Genomic DNA, 22,767 nt, shown 5'->3' with positions numbered 1-22,767 from the left:
TCTTTCTGGTATTATCTTCTTTCAGCCAAGATCCATCTGATGTCAGCAGTGGTATCCCTACTTCCACTTCCTCATCTGAATCCGCCTTGAACCTCTAGCAATTCCCTGTCCGTGTACTGTTGCAGCCATTTTTAAAAATACCTTTAGTAAAATTTTACTTGCATGTGATCTTAATGATACTTTTCAATGATTCCTGCATTACATTGGGTCACCTTTCTTTGGAATGGGCACAAATATGGATCTCTTCCAATCAGTTGATCAAGTAACTGTCTTCTAAATTTCTTGGCCTAGATGAGTGAGCACTACCAGTGCTCCATCAGTTTGTTGAAAGATTTCAATTTGTATTCCATCAATTCCTGGAGATTTGTTCTTCACCAGTGCTTTCAGAACAGCTTGAACTTCCTTCAGTGCCATGGATTCTTGATTATATGCTACCTCTTGAAATGGTTGAACATCAACTGTTTCAGTTTGGTACAGTGACACTGTGTATTTCTTTCATCTGCTTTTGATGCTGTCTGTATCACTCAGTATTTTCTTATAGACTCTGTCAGTATTGTAAGTGAAAGCTTGAATTTTTTTCTTCAGTTCTTTTGGCATGAGAAATGTTCAGTATATTCTTGGTTTTCTAACTCCAGATCTTTGCACATTTTATTATATAATACTTGGTGGTTATGTGCCTTGGAGTCGGTTCTGACTCATAGTGACCCTGTACAGGGCTTCCGAGACTATAAATCTTTACAGAATCAGAAAGCCTCATCTTCCTCCCATGGAACAGCTGGTGGTTTCAAACTACTGACCTTGAAGTTCGCAGCCCAATTCATAACCACTTCGCTACCAGATCTTTTCTAGCTGCCATTTGAAATTCTCTGGTCAGCTTATTTACTTCGTCATTTCCCCCATTCTCTTCAGTTTCTCTACACTCAAGTACAAGTCTCAAAATCTCTTCTAATATCCATTTTTTGTCTTTTCTTCTTTCCTGTCTTTTTAATGATTTTTTTTGCTTTCTTTTTTGTATGATGTTCTTGATGTCATCCTTGAACTCTTCTGGCCTTTGGTCATTAGTGTCTAATGCGTCATCAAATCTGTTATGGATATGGTCTTTAAATTTTGGTGGAATATATTCAAAGTAATATTTTAGCACTAGAGGTCTTGTTTTGATTTTATTCAGCTGCAGCCTGAACTTACGTATGAGCAATTGATGGTCTGTTCCACAGTTGACCCCTGGTTGGCCTTGTTTTGGCTGATGATAGTGAGCTTCTCCATCATCTCTTCCAAACAGATGTAGTCAATTTGATTTCTGTGCATTCCATTTAGTGAGGTCCATGTGTATAGTTGCATTATGTATTGTTTAAAAAAGGTGTTTGTGACAAATAAGACATTGGTCTTGCAAAATCTATCATGCGATCTCCAGCATCATTTCTATCACACCAAGGCCCTGTTTTCTAACTACTTAATCTCCTTACTCTTTGTTTCCAACTTTTGCATTTCAATCACCAATAATTATTAACACATCTTAATTGTATGTTTGATCAATTTCAGACTTAAGAAGTTGGTAAAATTCTTCAATTTCATCATCACTGGTTTGTGCCCAAATTTGAATAATAGTGGTATTAACTGCTTCTTTGTAGGTGTATGGATATTGTCTTATCACAGACAGCATCGTCTTCAAAATCAGTCTTGAAATGTTCTCTTTGATGATGGCTTTGATACCATTCCTCTTCAATTTGTCATTCCTTACAATAGTAAATCATATGATTATCGAATTCAATGGGAAAATAGTGTGGAGGAATAAGTGTGAAAAGTATTGTGGTGATATTGGTGGTGGTGGTGTGCCGTGGAGTCAGTTCTGACTCATAGTGACCCTGAATAGGATTTCCAAGGCTGTAAATCTTTATAGGAGCAGAAAGCCTCATCTTTCTCCCATAGAACGGTTGCAGTTTCGAACTGCTGACCTTGAGGTTATCAGCCTAATTCATAGCCACTATGCTGCTAGAGCATACATCAATTCTCCATATATATTCTACTGGCCAGAACTCAGTCATGTAACTGCACCTGATTTTAAGCAATAGTTGTACACCATAGCATCTTTGTGTACAGGTATCCATCTCTGTCACAAATAATCAGTATGCAGCTAAATATAATGTATTATAACCCTTTTTGTTTTGTTTTGTGTTTTTCTTTGGTTCTCAATTTTATAATTGACTTTCTTTATAACAGTTTGAGGTTTATTTAAAAATTGTGCAGAAGTACAGAGTTCCCATTTGCCCCCTTCCCCAAAGATTGTTTTTCCTTGTTAACAGCTTTCATTCCTGTAGTTCATTTGTTACAATTAATGAACCATTTATTATTATTAACTCAATTCCATAGTTTTGAGTTTACTTTTTGTGTTGTACAGACCTCTGGGTTTTGACAAATATTTAATGTAATGTGTCCACCATGACAGTACCCTACAGAACAGATTCACTGCCCTAAAAATGCCTGTGCCCTACCCGTTCATCCTGTGTCCCTCCTTGACTCCCTGGTAACCACTGATCATCTTGCTGTTTTAATAATTTGGCCTTTCCAGAATGTCATATAGTTGGAATCCTACATTAAAAAACTATTTTGGATTGGTTGTTGTTACTTTTAGAAAAAATATTGTTTTAGGTGAACGTTTACATAGTAAATTATATTCCCATTTGACAATTTCTGTACGGATTATTCAATGACCTAAGTTACATTTTTCAAAATGTGTCAACATTCTCCATTTCCAGTACTCTCAATTTCCCTGTTCCCTTATCTTTTCATCTTCCTTTAAAGTAAATGTTGACCTTTTGGTCCCTTATAGATTATTTTTTAGTAGAGCAATATAGTTACAGATAATATCCTTTATTTTGTGTGCCATTCAATTATGTCAATGAAAAGTGATCTTAGGGGATAGTATTTAGTTCAAGGTTTAAAGAATATTTCATATGATGGTCTCAACTGATCCAGCAAATCTGGTCGTTCTAAGAATTTGAGTTTTGTTCTGCATTTTTTTCTCACATTCTGTCCAGGACCATCTATTGTGACCTTTGTCAGGGGGCCAGTAGTATTAACTGGGCTCTGTCTAGATCTCTAAGGAGCTCTGGTAGCGTAGTGGTTACAAATCGGGCTGCGAACCACAAGGTCAGCAGTTTGAAACTACCAGCTGTTCTGAAGGAGAAAGATGAGGCGTTCTGCTCCTGTAAAGATTTACAGCCTTGGAAACCCTGTACAGGGTCGCTATGGGTCAGAACCGACTCGACAGCACTTAACAACAAAAAAACTAGATCTCTGGTCTCAAGGAATAGGCTATTAATCATTTAGATGTGATTCATCCTTACTCTTTTGTTCCTGACAAATTAAAAGTTATAGATGGCCACTCACAAGCTTTTAAGACCCCAGATGTTCTTGCTCACTTCACTAGGATGTAGAATATGAACTTTGTGAATTATACTATGCCAATTTAATGAGTTGTCCCATGAGACGAAGGCATTAAGACTTCAAACCTAGAAAACCAATTTCTCAAGATGTTTGTTTTTGTCTGAAGAGCATCTATAAATATGTCTTCTATGAATATGACAGAGCTTCAAAAAGTTCGTGGAAATTGCCTTTATCTTTTCATTTCCTTTTCCACAAACTTGTGTATGTATTTATTCATATCTGTACTTAGACATACATATAGATACCTCTATCTGTACACACATATGTATCCAGCTGTACCTACCTCTGCTAACTAAGCATTGAGTTGCTAACTGGAAGGTCAATGGTTTGAATCTACCAGCTGATCTGGTTTTGTTTGGTTTTGGTACATACATGTATAACTATATGCCTGTATACATATGTGATTGTGCATTCATTTTTTGGCCATTGTTGGTACTGTTGCCAGTACAAGCATCCTTTTCTCTTGAGTGCTTTGTAGTTTGGTCAAGCTGTAATTACTGCGCCCACATCACCAAAAAATAATTCGTATCTACAATCTAGCGTATGATTTTCCTCTCCCCCACCTCCCCGCTACCAGTGAACATTGGTCTCTTTATTTGCCAGAAGGCATCAGAAAGTTCATGGGAAAACGCCATTGTCTTTTAATTCCATTAACTTTCTGAAGCCCCATTATATATCTGTTCTTCTCTTATAAAAGTAACATCATATAATATGTGTTCCTATGTGATTGACTTGTTTCATTGTTTCATTCAGGTCCTTTCATGTTGTAAAGTGTTTTGCAGATTCATCTTTGTTCTTTATGGTTATGTAGTATTTCATTGTGTGTGTACCACATTTTGCTTATCTGTTTATCTTCTGATGAGCACTTAGGTTATTTCCATTTTTTGCCATTGTGAATAATGATGTAATGAATATAGGTGTGCCTATGTCTGTTCATGCTACTTGTATTAGGTCTCCAGAGTATATCATAGGAGTAGGATTGCTGGGTCATAAAGTAGTTCTAGTTTAGGAGGAAACACCATACTATTTTCCATAGGAATTATGTATATCTGTGGTGCCTTGAATTTACTTGATATGGTTTTTCTAACAAAGTCTTCTTAATTCCCACCAAGTGATTGAGTGAACCATGAAAATAAGGTATATAGGACTCTAAGGCTGGGATTGATTAGTTTCGCGCTGCAGCTAGGTTTTAAAAGGAGCCATCTCAAAAGTAGAGGTAGAAGATCCCAGGACCATCAAGAAGGAAAACCATGAATAGAATGTGAGATTGTTGTTGTTGTTGTTGTTAAGTGCCGTTGAGTCAATTCTGACCCATAGCAACCCTGTATAGGGTTTCCGAGGAGCAGCTGGTGAGTTTGAACTGCCGACCTGCTACCTAGAAAAACAGCAGCAGCAAAGACAGCAGAGGCAAAGGCAGAGGTGGTGTCATGGAAAGATAGAGCAGCTCCAGGGTTTAGGCCCATGGACTGAGGCTGAGGCCAAGGGTCCACAGAGCTGAGAGGCCGAAGATGAGAGTGAGGTATGCCTGCAGTGTGGCTGACAAGAGGCTTTCCTGAATGGAGAACTGCTGCGTCCTGACTTGGTTTTGATCCCGAATTGTACCCTATTCACTTCCCTAATAAACCCCATAATTGTAAATACTATTTTGAGTTTTGTGTAGCCATTGCAATGGATTAATGAACCCAGATGTGAAGCAGAGAATGTTTCGGAAGAGATGGTTGGTGTCAGAATAGGGAAAAGAAGGTTGTATGGTGGAAACATGTCTGACCTCCATTTCGGACTAATTTTTTTTTTTTAATGTTTTATTGTGAATTATATGATCGTTTACATGGGAGAACGTTAGCTTTATATTCATCCTATCATATATCATTACATTGCCATGGTTACAGACCCCGCCGTGCATCGTCAACCAACCAAAGGGTATACCCTGCAAGCCTGCCCCCCAGTTGTCACCACACAGCCCCTCTCCCTCTCTGGGTCTAGAGTTCCCAGCTGCTCCATCTCTCCACATCATCATCTCTGCCTCCATCTCTAGCGTCACTATCTGGGTAGGGTCCCGCACTCCCTTCTTCTCTCTTGATGGTCCCAGGGACCCCGCTCCTGGACTGCAAAGTCAACCACTCCCCTGTTTTTGCTACAAAACAGCTACCTTTACATTTCCAACCCTCACAGTCAGTCCTGATAACAGTTATTCACTATTGTACCATAAGAGACCAGATTGGATACTACTCAGTGGAGATTCTACCTTCCTCCGTGCCCTCTGAATCTAGGTTCCCTTTTGACAGCTTGTAAGCCAGTCACTTCTTGCCTTTGTAGCCCCCACCCACACCCCCATTTTGGGTAGCCAATGTCCAAGTTGCCCATCCCTGTCTACCCTGTGTGTTGAGGGGATGGGAATGATCCTTGATGTAAAGATTTATTCCCTCTTTTGGGCTACTGCATCCATAGGTGTAGGTCAAGTTCATCAAATTATATCAGATTACTCTTTTTTTCCTCTTCTCTTCTTCTTTCGGACTGATTTTGAGTTTGATGCTCTTTCCCCCTTGTGAAGCCAGGGAACGTCAGACATAGTTCCCACAGGGGTTTTCCAGTATCGTAACTTAAGTTGTTCTGTTACACAGAATCTGTGGCTAATTTCATCAGTCTGGTTTTTTTTTTTTTTTAAACATGCTTTGTCCTCAGTATAATTAGATGGTCAATGCCATTATTACTGTATAGTTCCCTACTTTTTTTTTTTTTTCCACATAATATTTCCCTATGTACTTTTTTCACATCTAATAAAGTATAATCTAGTTGAATTTTCCTACTTGGAATATTTCTATTTTGTGATAACTTTTTGATAACTTACTTAAGAGTTTGTTCTACATTTCATTTCCCCACTAAGGCATCCAGTAGAAGTTAGTGGAAATTTTCATTTTCAATATTGTTTAGTACCAGTGACATTTGTTAATCAAATAAGATTTATAGGTTAATGATGTTAATGAAGAAAATAGACATTGCACAGAGCTACAATGTACTCTAATTGTCCTTAAGCCAGGACAGGCTCTGTTTTAGAGCCATTAAACTGAACTATTTGGGTGATTTATAGATTGTATCCGTGGTAACACTCACTCAACTTTACACAGGAAAGTAGGTTTGAGTATTATATTATCTGTTGTCAAATTGAGTCCCAAAGTAATGAATCTGATCTAGATTAAACATAAGGAAGAATTATTTGGCAGCGTTTGCTAAATGGTAATTAAATTTTAAGGAGGATAATGTTGGGAATGCAAAGGTCATTCTCTGAGTATTTCCTCAGTAATAAAAGAAACATAAAATTGAATCTACCTAATGAGAAAATAAATAAAATTTGCAAAAATATGAAACCAGAGCTGATTTGTTTGTGTTGAGAGTACATTTACATGGAAGTATTTTTAAACACTCTTTTGTTGGCTCATCCTTTTCTTTAGACAGTCAAACTTTGTGATCCTCATATTCTCTTTTCATATTATAATCTCTTCCTGGGAAATCTTATTCTTGCTCAAGGCTTCTGGAAGTAAAGATTTCTCTCTGTGGACTAGCCTTCTCTTCTTCCTTGCCCTTATATGGTGGTGGAGGTGGTAGCGTGCAATGGAATTTGTTCAGATTCATAGAGAACCCTATATAGGGTTTCCAAGGCTGTAAATCTTTTCAGGAACAGAAAGCCTCATCTTTCTCCCACGGAACCATTGGTAGTTTCGAACTGCTGACCTTGAGGTTAGCAGCCCAACTCGTAACCACTGTGCTACCAGAGCTCCTTTGCCCTTATATGTAACTACGTATTTGAAAGTATTTATGATGGTGGTGTTAGTGTGGCATGAGTCAGTTCTGACTCATAGCGACCCTGTACAGGGTTTCCCAGGCTGTAAATTTTTACAGGAGCAGAAAGCCTCAACTTTCTCCCACAGAATGGCTGGTAGTTTTGAACTGCTGACCTTGAAGTTAGCAGCCCTACTCCTAACCACTAAGTTATCTCAAAAACATCGTAAACATGTTTAAAACAAAAACTATGCTCTTCCACCTCTACTTGGTTCTCTGGTGTTCCCTTATCTCTGAATGACAACACCAACCACCAAACCTGGTGTTTAAGTCAGAAACCTGGGACACCAACTTTGACATTTCTCTCTTCCTTGTACCCTCTATCTTTTCATCATTGAATTGTCTATTTCATCTGAATCTTAAACTTCTGCCTTTCTGTTTGTCTTTACAACCACTACCTGGTCCTGGCTGCCGTCCTCTCTCACTTTTACTATGCAGTAGCCTGTCAGGTCTGTCCTCCTTCCATTCTTGCCCTATCCAGTTTGTTTTTTCACTTTTCAGAATGTCAGAATGATCTTTTTTTCAAAGCTAATCATGAAAACCTGTCTTCAATTCCAGATTTCACTGACTTCCTACCACTCCCAAATTAAAGATAGAACGGTTTTTAAAAAGTTTTCTGTGGCCTCATCCCTGCCTATTTCTCCAGCCTACTTCACATGTGTTTCCCTTCTGCTCTCCATGCTCCAGCTACATTGACCTTCCTAATTTCACAAGGATACTACCTTCCCTCCTGCACTAGGCCGTTGTGTTCCATCTATCTAGAATTTGTTTTTCTTCCCCTTCACCCAGTTTAACACCCTTTTATTCTTTAGAAGTCTGCTCCAGGCCATTTCCCTAGAGTCCTTCTCAGACCTTCCTGAGGGATTCTCTAGGCTTTCCTGCTTGGACCTTCTGATAGTGATAATTTTGGGGGTGTGTGTGTATTTATTTTATTAATGTCTTTTTCCTTACTAGACAAAGTTCCATGAAGGTAGGAATCGTTGTCTGGTTATTCCCACCATTGTATCCATGTTGCCTGGCATAGTGCATAGCACTTCAGAGACATTCAGTAAATATGTGCTAAATGAATGATGTGCTAGAATCAAAGCAGATAACTGCTGAACAATATTTGTAGTAAAATTGTAGACTAAAATTTAGATATTTAAAATCTGTGTATAAAAACTCTTGTTGTTGGTAAGTATTGAGCCAATTCTGAGGAGAGGTTTTTAAGAAGAGGGTGGTGGGCTTAAACTTCTGATCTTATGGCAAGCAGTCCAGTGCTTAATCCTACAACAGCACACCAGGACTCAATATAAACTGTGTTAAGTGCCATTGAATTGGTTCTGACACACAGCAACCCTGTATAGGGTTTCCAAGAAGCAGCTGGTGGGTTTGAACTGCTGAGCTTGTGGTTCGCAATCCAGTGCAGATCCTACAGCACTACATTGTAAGTAGTTCATTTTTACCCTTAATTAAAAAATAACATAATGGAAAATTTGGAAAAACAATCATATTTCCCTAAGGAAGTTATTTTCAGTTTTTATACTCTCTACTTTTAGTAACATGTGGTAGGTTTTGTATATCAATATATTTTATTGTAATTTTATTACATAGCAGCCTTAACATTTTTCTATAATTTTAAAATCCTACTTTTAATGACTGCATTTATGCATTTATATATATGATTGTTGATTTAATGTTTTAGCAGTGTTGAGTTTTTCATGTTTTATTGTCTAATGCCTTTTACTGTGGTGAGTTCTGTGTTGCTATGGAAGCTATGCCACCAATAGTCATCCATGGTGGGCAGGTTTCAGTGGAACTACCAGACGAAGACAGACTATGAAGAAGGCTAGGTGGGCAACTTCTGAGTGCTTAGTCACTGAAATACCTCTGAACAACTGTAGAACATTGTCAGATATAGTGCCAGAAGATGAGTTCCTCAGGGTGGAAGGCACTCAAATATGACTGGGAAAAAGAACTGCCTCCTCAAAGTAGAGTCAGCATAATGACATAGATGGAGCAAAGCTTTCGGGACCTTTGTTGGCTTATGGGGTACAACTCAAAATGAGGAGCAACAGTTGGAAATACCATTAATAATTGGAACATGTAATGTATGAAACATGAATCTAGGAAAATGAAATGGAACACATGAAGATCAGTATCCTAGGCATTAATTAGCTTAAATGAATATTTAATTTCTATCAATCTATCTTGAAATGCAGTGCTGCCTGTGATAGGATCATACCCATATGCCTATAAGGAAGAACAGTTAATACGACTATTACTCAAATTCTCACACCAATCACTGAAGCCAGTGATGTGGTATGGTGCTCTAAGATAAGCACTGAATTGCAAGCTTGATTTAAACCACAGATCAAATTCACCAACTGCTTCTCTGAAACCTATACAAGGTCGCTATGAGTGGGAACTGACTCATTATCACTGAATAACAATAACAGCAACCAACTTATTCAGTCTGAGAATGGATCAAACATGCAATCAATATGCATTGATATAATGTACAAGTTGTAAACAAAATGGAAAGATCCGTAGTTGGAATAAATGGCCTTGGTGATAGAAATGATGTTGGAGATTGCTTGATATAATTTGGCAAGACCAATGACTTATTCATTGCAAATACCTTTTATCAACAACATAAGCAGTGACTATAATACACTTGGACCTTATCAGATGGAATACATAGGAGTCAAATTGACTACATCTATGAGAATAGACAATGGAGAAGCCCGGTATTATCAGCCAAAACATACCATCAGTTGCTCATATGCAAGTTTAGGCCGAAGGTAAATAAAATTAAAATAAGTCTACAAAAGCCAAAATATGCTTTTGTGTATGTTGTTGTTAGGAGACGTGGCATTGGTACGACTCATAGTGACCTTATGCACAAGAATGAAACACTGCCCAATCCTGTGCCAGTCTCAAAATCGTTGCTACAGTAGAGGCCATTGTTGCTGCCACTGTGCCATCTTGATGGGGGTCTTCCTTCACTTTACCAAGCATGATATACTGTACCAAGTGCAGCCAGAATGCTCCTTAGAAGCCAGGCTGGCCAGACTTTGTCTTTCATACTTCAGACATATTACCAGGAGGGACCAGTCCCACCTGATTTATATATCCCACCTGATTTTAGAAACCATCTCAAGAATATATTTGATACATTAGATACTAATGACCAACAATCACAGCAGTTGTGGGATTACATCAAGAACAGCATACATGAACAAAGCAAAAGGTCATTTAAAAGACAGGCCGGAAAGAAAGAAAAGACCAAAGTGGATAGCAGAAGAGACTCTGAAACTTGCTTTTGAAGCAAGTTTGCTAGAGAAGCTAAAGTAACTGAAAGAAATGATGAAGTAAAAGAGCTAAACAGAAAATTTCAAAGGGCAGCTCAAGAAGACAAAATGGAGTATTATAATGAAAATGAAAAGGGAAAAACACTCCCAGCATTTCTCAAGGTAAAAACGGAAGAAAAATTCAAACCTCAGGTTACAATATTGAAGGATTCTATGGGCAAAATAACTTGATTATCAAGGTTTATAAGCCAATGTTGTTGTTGTTATGTGCCGTGGAGTCAGTGCAAACCCATAGTGACCCTGTACAGGGTTTCCCAGGCTGTAAATCTTTACGGGAGCAGAAAGCCTCATCTTTTTCCCACAGAGCAGCTGGTAGTTTTGAACTGCTGAGTTTTCAGTTCGCAGCCCGATTCGTAACCACTATGTTACCAGAGCTCCTGGGAGTCCTGGTTTGGTGCTGTGTGCTAATGCGTCAGACTGCAAAGTCATTTGAACGTCAAGGTCTGTGGTTCAAGCTTACCAGCTGCTCCTTGGAAACCCTATACAGGGTCGCTATGGGACGGAATCAACTCTATGGCACTTACAACAACAACAACAATGGGCAAAACATTGAATTATGCAGAAAGCATCAAAAGAAGATGGAAGGAATATAGTGTCGCTGTATAAAAAAGAACTGGCCAATGTTCACCTATTTTGAGAGGTACCATATGACCAAAAACTGATGATACTGCTTTTCTGCCTGTTCTGTTCCCTCCCACTAGAGTCCCCTCCCCCCAGTTCTACTCTGGCTGCACCTCTTAGGCTCCAAGCTCCTGCTAAGCTAGGGCCTCCATTTTACCCCCAGCCACCATTATAATTTTCTATCGGGATCTCGTCAGCTATGATGAGATGTTCTATATTTATAGGATCCAGGAGATCGTAGGTAGGCTATGCCTGGAAGTGGTCAGTAGGACAGACTCATTGGTGGAAACACCTCATCTGAAGGATGAGAAAGCACAGTGATCACGGGTGTAGATAGTGTCAAAAAACATCACTTGCAGAAAAACAGCTTCACAAAAGAAGCCTACAGGAAGTACATCAAAGATTACATGAAATCCATCACAGGTAAATTTGAAAAACAGAAACCAGAAAGAGCAAAACCTTTTATGACAGGGCCTACAGAACCAATCAAACACATCCTGGCTCATTTCAAAACCTACTGGTACTTTACTGGTGAGGACATGAATCAAGATGGTATAGCTGCTCTGCTGGACTGCCATGAGAATGATGTAACCCCATAGATGATTTTCTTTAAAGATGGTTTAGAAATGGAAAACTTAAAAAATTTGGCAATTATTTGGACCTGTCACCTGTCTGTCATCCTAACTGGTTGCTGTTCTTAATCCACATGGCAACAGAACTTGTATAAAATCGGTTGATATCATCTTGAGCTCGTCATTTATTTTTGACCTGGATTTATTTGGAGTAGAGGCTTTTTTTTTTTTTGTCTTTTAAAAGGGGGGGGGGGGGGGGCATGTCATGTAGCTTGTCTAAAAATAAAATGCATTTAAAGTAATTTGAGAATGTCTCTTATTTGAGTATATAAACTAAATTCATCCTGTGGTGTTCCTGGAGAAGCTTGAGCCAAGTTATAGATCACTACAGTACTGTAAGGTGTGGGGTTGTCTTCAGATAACTTCTACAGTTAAAACAATTCTGGGATTGGGGTATACAAACAACAACCAAATGTCTTAATCCACAATTGAAATAAAAGGAGAAACCATGCTCCCAACAGTGTGCCATTTGAAGTGGAGCATTACACATTTCATCACCTATAAATGGAAGAGATTATCAGAAGAATAAAAAGAGACTAATACAAAGGAGCTCTGGTGGTGTGATGGTTACGAATTGGCTGTGGATCGCAAGGTCAGCAGTTCGAAACTACCATCTCTTCCATGGGAGAAAGATGAGGCTTTCTGCTCCCATAAAGATTTACAGCCTCGGAAACCCTGTATAGGATCGCTATGAGTCGGAACCGACTCCACAGCACATAACAACAATACAACTGGAAAAGCAAAACAAACCTTATGATATGGAGGGAACAGGTCCACACTGCCCTGAAGTCACTGGCAGATAAACAAGGCAGCGTTGGAATACAAATTTGTATCAACAGACTTATGCATATGCAGCACTGGAGGCATTGACTCGTCTATGCCAAGAAATTTGGAAGACTGCTACCTGGCCAACCATAGAAGAACCAATGCATTTGAGTTACAGTATTGGTGAAGAATATTAAAAGTACGTGGACTGTCAGAATAACAAACAAATCTGTCTTGAAAGAAGTACAACAAGAATGTTCCTTAGAAGACAGGATGGTGAGACTTCATCTTTTGTACTATAGATTTATTGTTAGGAGCGACCGGTTCCTGGAGAAGGACATCATGCTTGGTAAAGTGGAGGTTCATCAAAAAAGAAGACCCCAAAAAGATGAATTAAAATGATGGCAGTAACATTATAATGGTTGTAGGCGTGACACAGGTATTGTTGCATTTTGTTTTGCATAGGGTCACTATGCAGTGGAATCAACTCCATGCACCTAACAACAATTATCTAATGCAGTAACAAACATCAAGCATATTGAAGTATTCCCTTTGTGATAAAACTTTAATCCCTTATAGCTCTTTGGTCATGTTTTAGAATTTCAATTCAGTTTCTTATTGCATCGCTTAGTAACATTGATTGGAGAGTATATCATCATAAGATTTGGTTATGTGACTGTAAAATAAGAAGGTGATTTTGTACTTGCATTTTTGTTGCTGTTGGGTGCTGCTGAATCAGTTCCGACTCAGCGACCTTATGCAGACTGCCCAGTTCTTCGTCAGTCTCACAGTCATCGTTAAGCTTGAACCTGCTGGATTCTTGTTAAGCTGCTGTCACTGTACCAATCCATCTTGTTGAGACTCTTCTTCTTTTTCACTGACCCACTTTACCTAGCATAGTGTCCTTCTCCAGGGACTGCTCCCTCCTGACAAAACGTCCGAAGTAAAAAGACGAAGTCTTACTACACTGGCTTGCTTGTAAGGCTCAGTCTGGCTGTACTTCCTCCAACACAGATTGGTTAGTTCTTTTGGCAGTCCATGGTACTTTTCAGTATTCTCATAGCACCATAACACAAATACATCAATTCTTCTATGGTCTTCCTTATTCATTGTCCAACCCTCACATGCACATGAGGCTATTGGAAATACTATGGCTTGCGTCAGGTGCACCTGAATCCTCAAACTGACATCTTTGCTCTTGAACACTTTAATGAGGTCTTGTGCAACATATCTGCCTGTTGCAATACATCATTTGATTTCTTGACTGTTGCATCCATGAGTGTTGATAGTGGATCCAAGCAAAATGAAGTCTTTGATAACTTCAATCTTTTCTCCATTTTTCATGAAAATAATCACAAGCTCATTGGAAAGTAAGTGCCATTTACCATATTTACTTTATCTATACATGGTAAATGGCACTTACTTTCCAATGAGCTTGTGATTATTTTATTTTGATGATAAAATCTTGTGCTACCATTATTGCATCCATTCTGTGCTGCAGACCCTATTGTAAATGATTTACAAATACTGAGAGTGGACAGATTAAGAGATAAATTTAACTATAAACATGGGATGATTATCTCATATTTGGTTCATGTTTCTACTGCTTGTAAATAGTAGGTCTATAATTTAAACTCAAGAATGCCTGATTCTAAAAGATGATCTTTATACTATATTCATTGCTAATATTTAAGAATGGCAATAATAAGAAAATTTGAGAATAGGAAATGTAACCTAAGATCTTGAATACTACCAAACAAATTATAAAACCAATTTCTTGATTTAGGCATGAAGAAATACATTATTTCCTGACAGTAGTAATTTTCAAGTCTAAAATAAATTACCTTTAGAAGGAAAAATAGAAATGAACTTTTTGTAGCTATTATTATCCAACTAGGAGTCCTGGTGTGGCTTGGTAGATGTAAACACTGGACCTCAAGGTTGGTTTTAACCACAAGATTGGTGGTTCAAACTCACCAGATGCTCCTCAGAAACCCTATACAGGGTTGCTATGAGTTGGAACTGATTCAAGGGTACTTAACAACAACATTTTCAAACTAAGAATGAATGTTCATTTTTATATGATTCTGAAACTAATATGTCATCTTTATAATAGAAAATCCAACTGATTTTTCATTGCTAGCGTTGTTTCAAACAATGTTTTTAACAACAAGGGCTTTCTACATAGGCTTATGTTTGTTTTTTTTAAATGTTTTATTGTGAATTGAGTAAAGGATTACAGAGCAGAATGTTAGTTTTACATCCAACAAATCACACTCTTTGTTTCATTTCAATGATTGCAGTCCCCTTCATGTAACAACAATTATCCCACTTTCTCCATATATATAGTTCCTGTTTCCATTCCACTCTCCTTCACAACCCCCCTAGGCCCTGTCCCCCGCTAATGTTGCCATTTTGATCTTGAATGGTTGATTAGTCCATGGTGTGCATACTTTACTCGTGTTGTTGTTCCCCCATATGCCAGTCTACTGTAAATTGGCTGAAAACTGGGCCACAAAGGTGAGTTCCATTTCAGACATGAAGGGTGGTTGAGGCCCGTAGTTTCTGGATCATCCAGTCTCTTTCTGCTCAGTTTTTAAGTGCCGTCGAGTCATTTCCAACTCATAGCGACCCTGTATAGGGTTTCTGAGGAACAACTGGTGAGTTTGAACCACGGTCTTTGTAGTTCAAACTGACCTTGTGATCTGGTGTTTATCCTACAGCACCATACCAGAGTCTTTCTGAGTAATAAGCCTGGTCCTCTTATATATATATAATTTTGAGTTCAACATTTTCTCCCATTAATCTGGTACTTTCTAAAGTAATTCCTTTCAGAGCAGTTGTTGGTGGTAGCCAGACACCATTTAGTTCTAGTCTGAGAGCTGTGGTGATTGATGTACACATCAAATCAAACAAGAAAAGTAAAAAACCAGGGCAGACCTGACCCACAAAGGAGAAAACTCTGGGAGCTCCTGCCAGCCAAGGAGCTCACCTTGTTGCTGGGCAAGGGATGAGACAGTGGCTCTCAGCACTAGATGGAGTTCCAGTAGGTCTCACTTTGTTTGTTCTGGATACCCAATCTAGAAGTAGTTTGTGCAGACCCTAAAAAAGTTGGGATCAAGGTGTTTCTGACCCAGAGGGCAGTTGGGGGCAAAAGTTCCTGCTAAAAACTGTTCAGAACTACTACTGCCAGTCTGAATCCAGGCACCAGGTTTTGTGTAGACAACTCCCTACTCACTGTGATGAGCCTCATCATGTACCACCAGTGAGTAGGAGCTTCGCTGGGGCTGTCCTCAGCAGGCACTGGCCACTCCTTTGATCATCCGGGTCAAGTAGGGTACAAGAAAAAAAAAAATTGTCCCTTTCTCTCTGCCAGTAAGTGGTAATGCCTCTTATCAACTTGCTCTCTAAAAGCCATCTGCAAAAGGTCAGAATGGCCACAGAACACCTGGCAAGCAAATACAGGTCATCTGGCTGCCACTTCCCCACCCCCCAGTTCTTCCCCAAGTGAGGGCTATAGTTCCTGGCTCACTCTGATGTGGCTCACAACTGCTTTGCTCACCACCCTTGGAAAGCAGGAGCTTTGATGTGTATGCAGCAGGTGGGGTCAGGAAATGCTTCCAGTCAGCATGGGAGTGGGAAACAAGAAAAATTTCCACCTTTATCTCTGTGAGTCACCTGCCTCTGGAACTCATGCCTCTCTGTCTTGTCTCTAAAGCCCCTCACAGTAGTTTTAAAAGGCCAAGCCTTGAATTGTCCACTGGCACAAGTCGCCAGTCTGGCTCCCTTTTTTTGTTGTTGTTGGATCTGTTCAGCTTTCTCTCCTAGTAAGCATTCAGTCCAGTTCTCTATCCATTCATCTGAAGCTCAGGGTTCCAGGACTATCACTACATCTGCTTCATTTGGTTTTCCTTATCTGTTTTGTTGAGAGTCTATGTAGCACTTCTGTCTATCTTTCTGCCACATTCCTATGTATGCTATTTTATAACCTATTTTTTAGAATTAATGATGTAAATCTTTTCATGTCAATAAATGTGTTATATAGTCTTCCAGTCATCTGAACATGCTGTATTTTTTTTATTATTTGTAACGTTCTGTCTTTTGCTAATCTAAATAATATAATTAATATCCGTGCCTTATGTCTTCTTAAGTACTGGAATGAAAGGTTGGAAACAAAGAGGAAGGATCAGTAGTTGGAAGAATATGGCCTTGGTGATAGAAATGATGCTGGAGATCACATGATAGAAATCTGCAAAATCAATGATTTGTTCATTTCAAATACCTTCTTTAGACAGCATAAGAGATGACTATACACATGGACCTCACGAGATGGAATACACAGAAGTCAAATTGACTACATCTGTGGAAACAGAAGGTGGAAAAGCTCCGTATCATCAGCCAAAACAAGGTCAAGGGCAGACTGTGGAACAGACCATCAATTGCTCATATGCAAATTCAGACTGAAGCTGAAGAAAATAGTAAACAAGTCAATGAGAGCCAAAATATGACCTTGAATATGTCCCACCTGAATTTAGAGATCATCTGAAGAACAGATTTGATACATTAGATACTAAAGACCGAAGACCAGAAGAATTCTGGGATGACATCATGAGCATCATACAGGAAGAAAGCAAACAGTCATTAAGAAGACAAGAAAGAAGGAAAAAATCAAAATGGATGTCAGAAGAGACTCAAACTTGCTCTCGAACGTAGCTATGCTAAAGCAAATGGAAGAAATGAGGAGGTTCAAGAGCTGAACAGAAAATTTCAAAGGTCAGCTTGAGAAAACAAAGTCAAATATTACAACAAAATGTGCAAAGATCTGGAGTTAGAAAACCAAAAGGGAAGAACACACTCCACATTTCTCAAGCTGAGGGAACTGAATTAAAAATTCAACCCTCTAACTTTCGTTACTGAAGATTTCTCTGGGCAAATTATTAAATGATGCATAAAGCATCAAAAGAAGATGGAAGGAATACACAGAGTCACTGTAGCAAGACGATATGGTCAATGTTCAACCATTTCAAGAGGTAGCATATGATACTGAAGCCAGTGATACTGAAGGAAGAAGTCCAAGGTGCACTGAAGGAATTAGCAAAGAACAAGGCACTGGGAATTGATGGAATAAAAATTGAAATCTTTCAAGAAAGTGAGGCAGCCTGGGAGGCACTCACTCATCTCTCCCAAGAAATTTGGAAGACAGCTATCTGGCCAACTGATTGGAAGAGATCCGTATTTGTGCCCATTCCAAAGAAAGGTGACCCAACAGAATGCAGAAATCAATGGACAATATCTTTGATATCCTATATGAGTAAAGTTTTACTAAAGGTAATACAGAAATGGCTGCAAGCATACATTGACAGAGAACTTCCAGAGGTTCAAGCCAGATTCAGAAGAGGACGTGGAACGAGGGATATCATTGACATCAGATGGATCTTGGCTGAAAGCAGAGAATGCCGGAAAGATGTTTATCTGTACTTTATTGACTATGCAAAGGCCTTTGATTGTGGGGATCATGACAAGCTATGGACAATATTGCAAAGCTTGAATTTTCTGAAACAATTGTGCTCATGAGAAACCTATACATAGACCAAGAGGCAGTTCGAACAGAACATGGGAACACTGAATGGTTTAAAATTAGGAAAGGTGTGTTGGCAGGATTGTATTCTTCCACCTTACTTATTCAGTCTGTGTGCTGAGCAAATAATCCAAGAATTTGGGTTATATGAAGAAAAACGTGGCATCAGGATTGGAGGAAGACTCATTAACAACCTGCGATATACAGATGATAAAACCTTGCTTGCTGAAAGTGAAAAGGATTTAAAATACTTTTAAATCCTTCGGTATGGATTGCATCTCAATGTAAAGAAAACAAAAATCCTCACCCCTGGGCCAATAAACAACATTTTTATCAATGAAGTAAAGATTGAAGTTGTCAAGGAATTCATTCTTGGATCAACCATCAACACTTATGGAAGCAGCAGTCAAGAAATCAAACAACATAATGTATTAGGTAAATCTTCTGTACAAGATCTTTTTGAAGTGTTGAAGAGTAAAGATGTCAGCTGGAAGACTAATGTATGCCTGACCGAAGCCATAGTATGTTCAATAACCACATATGCATGCAAAACTTGGAAAGTGAGTAAGGAAGATCATAGAAGAATTAATGCATTTGAGTTATGGTGTTGATATATTGAAAGTACTGTGGACTGCCAAAAGAACAAACAGATTTGTTTTGGTAGAAGTACAGCCAGAGTGCTCCTTAGAGGCCAGGATAGCCAGACTTCGTCTTTCATACTTTAGACATATTTTCTGGAAGGACCAGTCACTGGAGAGGGATACCATGTTTGGTAAGGTGGAGGGTCAGAGAAAAAGAGGAAGACCCCCAGCGAGATGGATTGGCAAAGTGGCAGCACCAGTGGGCTCAAGCGTGGCAACAATTGTGAGGTTGGCCCAGGACCGGGCAGTGTTTCATTCTGTTGTGCATAAGGTCGCTATGAGTCGGTATCGAATTGATGGCATCTCTGGTAGCGTAGTGGTTACGAATCGGGCTGCGAACCTTAAGGCCAGCGGTTCGAAACTACCAGCCGCTCCGCGGGAGAAAGATGAGGCTTTCTACTCCCGTAAAGATTTACACCCTCGGAAACCCTGTACAGGGTCGCTATGGGTCGGAACCGACTCGATGGCACTTCACAACAACAACAACAACTTATCGATTTATTTAGTTAGGATAAATTCATGGCAGTGAAATTACAAGCTTGAAGTATATGTTCTTAATAAGACTGCATTCCTTAATTATAAGTGAGGCTTCATTTGTTTTTATATACTTACTGGATATTAGCAAATATTTTTGTGATTTACCATTCATATTTTAGTCCATTGAAATTTGTTGAGACTTATGATCTAGTATATGATCTATTTTGATAACTGCAGAATTCCATTTTAAAATTATGTATCTGCAGTTTTTCCCATGTACTATTTTATAATTGGACTCCTGTTGTGGTGCTGTAGGGTGAGTGCTGGACTGCTAAACATAAGGTTGGCAGTTCAAACCACCAGCTGCTCCTTAGAAGCCCTGTACAGGGTAGCTATGAATTGGAGCCTCTCAACAGCACTTAACAACAGTTCTGTAAATTTCAGTTCAGTTAAGGGTGGTATCTAATAGTTCTATTAGTTGTTCAGAGAGGGATGTTAAAGTTTCCATTTATGAATGTGAATCTGTATATGCCTCATTAATACTGTCAATTTTTGCTTTATGAATTTTGGAACTCTGATATTAGACTCATTCACTTTTTTTAAAGGTTTTATTGTGAATTGAGTGGTAGTTTACATGGGAGAATATCAATTTTACACTAATCATTTCATTGCAATGATCACAATCTCCTCCATGCATCATTATTCAACAGTATTTGCTTCTATTCCCTCTGGTTTTTGTTTTTTGTATTGGGATGTACACAGAAGCACTAAGGAATATATATTCATTTAAACAACCTAAGGGCACATTCTGCAAGACTGCCTCCTGGCTGGCAGCACACAGCCTTTCTGTTTCCATTTAGACTCATACATTTATGATGTTGTATTTTGGACTTTCATCATCATGACATTTCTCTCTTTGTAGGTACTCTTTATCTGATGTTAATATAATCCTCCAGCCTTCTTATGCTACTATTTGCATTTTTTGTAGATAGCAGTTGTTGGTCCTGCTCTCTAATGCCTTCAGAGGGTGCCATTTAATTTTATCAAACATTTATAATTATAATTATTATCTTGGTTGGTCTGAAAGGAGCCACTACACTGTCAACATAAGTGAGACACTGTTTATTATATCCAAAATTTCCCTATGGTTTTCTTAGAATTACCAAGAGAATGATCTTAACACTTCTAAAAAGTAGTGATTCTGCCCTCATCTACCTCATATATTTTAGTACATTTGTTGTTGCTGTTATGTGCCGTGGAATCTGTTCCGACCCATAGTGACCCTGAACAGGGTTTCCGAGGCAGTAAAATCTTTACGGTAGCAGAAAGCCTCATCTTTCTGCTGCGGAACAGCTGGTAGTTTTGAACTGCTGACCCTGAGGTTAGCAGCCCGATTCGTAACCACTACCCTACCATATCAATTGTTATAGATGCTTATCTTTTTCTTGGCTTAAATGGAAATTTATTCCATTAATCACCAATTGGAGTGCTAGTGTGGTGCTGTTAGGATAATGCAGTGGCAGCTCACACGGCAAGATTGGAGGCTCAAATCTACCAGCCACTCCTCAGAAACCCTATTCAGGGTTGCTGTGAGTTGGAACCGACTCAACGGCATTTAACAGCAAATTACAACAATCACCAGTCTGTTCAGAAATTATTTAGAGCTGAGAATAATTTGAGCAGGAAACACCTTCTTATAACGCATCTGTGAATAGATGATCTTTGAAATACTGAATGGTTTTAAATCAGGAAAGCACCAGGGCTGTATTATTTCATCTTACTTACTTAATCTGTCTGTTGAGCAAATAATCCAAGAAGCTGGATTATATGTAAAAGAATGTGGCATCAGGATTGGAGGAAGACTCATGAACAACCTGTGATGTGCCCATGATACAGCCTTGCTTGCTGGAAGAAAAGAGGACTTAAAATACTTATGAAATCATAGACCACAGCCTACAGTATGGATTACACCTCAATGTAAAGAAAACAAAAATCCTCCCATAAATAATATCAACTGGACTCATAAATAACATCAAGATAAATGGAGAAAAGATTGAAGTTGTGAAAGACTTCATTTGCTTGGATCTATAATTAACACTCATGGAAGCAGCAGTCAAGAAATCAAAAGACATATTGCATTCTGCTGCACATGACCTCTTTAAAGTGTTCAAGAGCCAAGATGTCAGTTTGAAAACTAAGGTGCACCTGACCCAAGAGACATGATGTTTTCAATAGTCTCATATGCATGTGAATGTTGGACACTATGGAAGACTATAGAAGAATTGATGCATTTCAGTTGTGATGTTGTAAAGTACACGGACTGCCAGAAGAACAAACAAATCTGTATTGGTAGAATTACAGTCCTAATTCTCTTAGAAGCCAGGATAGATCATTTAATAAATGGTGCTAATACATCTGGGAAGAACCCTCGTTTGGTGCTGTAGGATACACACTGGATTGCTAATCACTAGGTTAACAGTTCAAGCCCACCAGCCACTCTTCAGAAACTCTTTACAGGGTCACTGTGCATTGCAACTGACTCAATGACACCTCACAACAACAACAATATGACTAGGAAGCTATCTTGAATGAAATTATGTTGGAATTTAAAAGAAAGAAAATTGTTAACAAAGGAGAAAAGACACAGAATGAATCAATCTCTTAGTCACTCAATCTTAATGTATAACTAACTCCCAAAGACAAAGGGAAACCTCTAGGTTCCTGGAAAGATCATCACATTGAACTATCATAAAATTTTTATTTTAGAAAAAATATTAGCTGATATTATTTACAATGAACTCCTTTAAATTAATGAAATATTGATAAATAACCGAGGAGAAAAATGATAAAAGGATATGCATAAGTAATTCACAGAAGAATAAATCCAAATAGCCAATGAACACCTGAAAGCATATTCAAATTCACTAGTTGTCAGGTACATGCAAATTAAAATACCATTTAATTATTGTTAGTGGTGGTTATGTGCCGTGGAGTCAGTGCCAACTCATAGGGACACCTTGTGCAGGGTTTCCGAGGCTGTAAATCTTTACGGGAGCCAAAAGCCTCATCTTTCTCCCATGGAACAGCTGGTAGTTTCGAACTGCTGACCTAGCAGTTTGCAGCCCAATTCGTAACCACTGTGCTACCAGAGCTCCTTTTTAGTTATCACTGTATAAATATTTAAAAGAACTGTAACACCTGCTAGAGTGGAAAGGGATACAATCAATATAAATTTGGTACAGAAATGTAAATTGTTATGGCCTTTTTGGAAAGCCTCCTGGCATTATCTTTTAAAAATGTAATATACCTTTATATTCATTGTTCTTATTCCAGGGAGTTTATCCTAAAGGAATATAAGCAGCAATGTATAGTTTATGAGGAATCGTGATTGTTGCACTGTAGGGTAAGCTCTAAACTGC

At 38.7% G+C, this 22,767-nt stretch overlaps 1 protein-coding gene and 1 pseudogene across 1 annotated transcript in view; both read left to right on the top strand.

Annotated features, from left to right (window-relative positions):
- The window catches only part of ANKIB1 (ankyrin repeat and IBR domain containing 1), a 142,371-nt gene that overhangs the window by 58,650 nt on the left and 60,954 nt on the right, over positions 1-22,767 (top strand). The gene's annotated exons all lie outside the window — the stretch shown is intronic.
- Positions 4,953-11,956, top strand: LOC102832683 (annotated as a pseudogene).

Source organism: Chrysochloris asiatica, unplaced genomic scaffold (genome assembly GCF_000296735.1).
Source record: "Chrysochloris asiatica unplaced genomic scaffold, ChrAsi1.0 scaffold00010, whole genome shotgun sequence".
Lineage (NCBI taxonomy): Eukaryota > Metazoa > Chordata > Mammalia > Afrosoricida > Chrysochloridae > Chrysochloris > Chrysochloris asiatica.
This window is presented reverse-complemented; position numbering and strand designations above follow the sequence as displayed.